The sequence below is a fragment of the Archocentrus centrarchus genome, chromosome 14, assembly GCF_007364275.1.
Source record: "Archocentrus centrarchus isolate MPI-CPG fArcCen1 chromosome 14, fArcCen1, whole genome shotgun sequence".
Lineage (NCBI taxonomy): Eukaryota > Metazoa > Chordata > Actinopteri > Cichliformes > Cichlidae > Archocentrus > Archocentrus centrarchus.
The window spans coordinates 12,937,062-12,941,592 of record NC_044359.1 but is presented as its reverse complement, the minus strand read 5'-3'; positions in this window follow the sequence as shown (position 1 = coordinate 12,941,592).

Sequence of the window (4,531 nt, the reverse complement as noted above, 5' to 3'; positions counted from 1 at the left end):
GGCAGGTTCCTGGGCTTGTACTGGTTTTGTTGAGGCAATGGGATCGGTTGGCAGAGAGGGATGGGGTGCTGTGTCGCCGGACTTGGCATTCAGACGGGGGCGAGGAGTGCCTGCAGTTGGTCCTCCCTGAAGTGCTTAGGTCACAGGTGTTGAAATGGTTGCATGATGACCATGGACACCAGGGTGTGGAGCGCACTTCTGAGTTGGTTAGGCAGCGCTGTTACTGGCCCGGCATGTCTTCTGACATTAAGCAATGGGTCCAGAGGTGTGAGCGCTGTCAAGTAGCCAAAAGGGTAGGATCTGGGTCACATAGCTACGTGGGCCACCTATTAGCATCAAGACCCAATGAGATTGTGGCTATGGACTTCACTGTCTTGGAACCCTCTCATGATGGATTTGAACACGTGTTGGTAATCACCGATGTATTCAGTAAATACACGGTTGCTGTTCCCACTCGAGATCAGCGGGCTTCCACGGTAGCCAAAATTTTGATGCATGAATGGTTCTTCAAATTTGGGGTTCCTAGTCGGATTCACTCTGACCAAGGGCGGAACTTTGAGAGTTTCCTGATCAGACAGCTATGTGAGCTGTATCAGGTAGACAAATCTCGTACCACCCCTTATCATCCAGCTGAAAATGGGCAGTGTGAGAGGTTTAACCGGACCCTCCATGATTTGCTGAGCACCCTTCCCTCCAGGGTTATAATAGTTTTGGATTTACATTATGGTTTAGTTTTAGTTAGTTTTTACTTTTTTTTCTCTAATTCAGTTAGTTTTAATTAGTTTTCAGAGTGGTTTTTCTCAATTTTATTAGTTTTTATTTTTGGTTTCATGCTTAGTTTCAGTTAGTTTAAGTATTAGTTTTAGTATTTTCATACCTGATCAGGTGCAAGATTCAAGGTGCAAAAGTGACTATTGTGTAATGAAAACTTGACAAAAGATACCGTCTAAAGAAATATATTCAACAACCAATTGTTCACAAGACATGCTAAATGTGTGTAATATTAAGGACACACATGAACATCAACAGGGAGAAACAAAGAAAAACATGAATTCCCAAACTCAGTAAATTCTACAATTAACTCCACAATAAACTTCAGCATCAGTGCAGTAGATTAACAACACCTATATGTGGTGTTTGACAAAAACAAACTCTTTGAAGGAGTCAAAGCTCAAATCCAGCTGCGTCCTGATGTTCTCACCACCTGATGCTGCTTCTGTTTTGGAGCTAGCTTGGTTAGATGCTCGCTAATTAAACTTGCAGGGTCTTTGCGGCCTCTGTACATAGCCTATGGAAGTTGCTGCCCTCATGTCCACATTTATGCTTGTGTAGCTGGATTGTGTGTGTTAATTACCTTGTGGTCGTGTGCAGGTGTTTTATATGCAGCGCAGGCTGGGACTTCTTTTTTGGTCCTCGCTCTTTGTGCTCAGTTTTTTGGCTGCAAACAAATTTGTCCCTGTTGTTGTTGTGTTTTTTTTTCACTTTCTTCATTCCTTCACGTCCATCCTGATAGTTTCAGCAGTCTCCTACCAGGAATTTGCTGACAGTTGTGAGTCCTTATACTGATGCTTTGATTATTATTCCTGATTGTTATTCTCTCACTGATAAAGTAGGTGGAAACGCACAAGGACGCAGTTTAGTCACAACGTTCTGGGCTGCATGGACCCGACAAGTAGTCACGTTTCTCCAGAGGCGCAGGCCAGGTTACCTGGTAGGATCAGAGCGGTTTCTGTAGCCGTTGTGCGCTTCTCAGGTGGACTTTGATGTTGCTGGTTTTTCCTGACTGAGAAGTGTTTCGCACATTTTTCATCATCCACAACAAGACTTTCGATTCTATCTGTGCTCTTGTACTCAAAGAACCTCCATACGGGACTCTGCCGCTTTCTCTGCAGACTGCAGCTATTACTTTGCAGACCAGCGCGGTGAGCACGCACATGCGCACGCACTCACAGTTGTCCTATGGCGCTCCCAGCTTAAACTCGGAGAGCGGAAAAAAATGATTTCACATCAATCCACAGGGTTTAAAAAAAAAAAACAAGTAAATGAAAGTCAGTTTATCGATAATTTTAGTTAGTTTTAGTTAGTTTTGTAAACTCACAATTCAGTTTTAATTAGTTATCGTTTTTTCCTTTTAATTATAGTTTTTATTTATTTCAGTTAACGACAATGTTTTTTCAATTTCAGTTTTCGTTATTTCGTTCGTTTTCGTTAACTATAATAACCCTGCTTCCCTCTTCTCGGAAGCGGGACTGGGCATCGTGTTTACCACATGTGCTGTTTTGTTATAACAGTACCCCCCATCAGAGTACAGGTGAATCACCTTTTCTGCCGATGTTCGGCAGGGAACCTAGGCTCCCTGTTGACTTCCTGCTGGGTCAAGTTCAGGATCCGGTGCCAGGAGAGATACAGGATTGGGTAGCAGAACATCGCACTCGGCTGAATATTGCCTTGGCAGGGACCCATGAACGGTTGTCTGCAGCCGCTGCTCGACGCAAAGAACGCCATGACCAAAGAGTGCATGCTACACCGTTGGCGGTTGGTACATTGGTTTATCTGCGCAACCATGGTGTGCGAGGTCGCCACAAAATTCAGGATGCCTGGAGCTCTGTTTTACATCAGGTCGTGAAGGTACCTCAGGGCACTGGGGCTGTTTACACCGTTGCCCCAGTGGGGGACCCGAGTAAGGTTCGACAGATCCTTCGGGACATGTTAAAAGCGCAGATGGGTCCAGGGTCATCTGTGCTTTCCCCGGAGATCCCACTGGCAGTGGCTGACAGCGAACCGGATTCAGGTAGTGAGGATGATGTGGTGTTGTTGGTGTCAAGGGTTCCACAACAACCTGTTGTACCTAGACCAACAAGCCCCACTACCCCGGTGGTTCCCAAGCCATTGCCTACATCTGACATGCCAGCTCAACAGGTATAATGTTCCCCCTTACCCCTTGTGGAGCAAGGGGTAAGGGGGAACATGAATTACCCTCGCGACGGTCTGCACGAACTACAGCAGGCCAACATTCTAATGTTCATCACCTCCCATGGTCGGTCGACTCGCAAGTGAATGTGCCGTCATCTTCAGCATCGATTGCTAGCACCCAGAGGTCAATTTTTAGGCCTTGGTGTTAGTTTTAGATGATCAATCGCCGGGGGTGGTGATTCAAAAGTAGGGGGTAGATGTGGCCGACCTGGGTTACGGTGAGTGATCGCTCCCTTTTCTCTCTCCTCTCGCTTGCTCTCTACGTGACGTCATACCACACCTGTGGTTGATTGCAAAGTGGTGTCCCTTAGGATAAAAGCATGCGGCTTGCGAGTTGGATTATTTCCTCTGTCTAAAGTGTGGAAGTAACAGAGCAGCTGGTCGAATGGTGTTAATTCCTCGTGTGAATACGACAGTGTAGCTGCCGGATATAAGAGCCCTGACTGTTAGCGTGGTGGTATATCTACAAACCTGCCTTTCTGGATTCCCGGCTTTGTAAAAACGGGTTATCAGCACCTGTTGCAGCTTACTATTCCTACTGCATGCTTCACTCATGACAGCAGTGATTTTCCCCTATAACCAGCCTGCTGTTTCGCCTACTGAGGGCTGTTTTGCCTACTGAGGGCTGTTTTGCCTACTGAGGGCTGTTTTGCCTACTGAGGGCTATTTTGCCTACTGAGGGCTGTTTTGCCTAGCGACTTACCGTTTTCATGATGGGGTTTCTGTTCTGCCCTGAGACGGATGTTGCCACGCCTCACTAACGGACTCCCACCCACCTGGACTAAGTATATCGCTTCGGTTTGACACATTATACTGGAACTGACTGTGATGCAGTGGTGGTATCTAATTTAGCTTGGCGTCCCTTTTAAACGATTATTGTTGGTTTTATGCTGGCGTTTTTAAGTGTTTTGACCCCAGTGTGTGTGTGTGTGTGTGTGTGTGTGTGTGTGTGTGTGTGTGTGTGTGTGTGTGTGTGTCATCATACCTACTGGCATTTTAGAATTGTTTTTTTAATTATTTTTTATCCTTTGTCCAAATTGTTATAAGGTGCTCTTTTGTGTGATTATCCCACTTTATTGTGAGTGTTTCTATTTGCTTTTGTTTATATTTTTTTCTTGTCTTTGGTTTTAGGTGTGACTGGACAGTGACGAGCCAGTAGCAGTGTGGGCCCTTCTTGGTGGTGGGGTTTTGTCCAGTTTGTGGTCACGGTTGCTGTGCTGCACTTGGGGTGAGATTGTTGCGTGTGTGTATCGCTGTGATTATTTGTTTTTTCTTTTTGTTGTGAAGGTCCCCTGCTACTGGCTAGTCTAGCTTGGCTTTATCTTTTTGGTTCATTTATTTTGTTCATTTTGAGGTTGCGTGAGCACTTACTATTGTAGTTTTATTTCTGGCCTTATGGTTTTATGCCCATTTTTGCCAAATAAAGAAACTGTTACTCTAGAACCATATCTCTGTCCCAGTGTATAATTTTGAACCTGTGCAATTATTAAGTGTTTGGTTTTTTTTAATTTTCTACATTAAAAGTAGACTTTCCAGAGGGTGAAATTCCCTCCGGTGG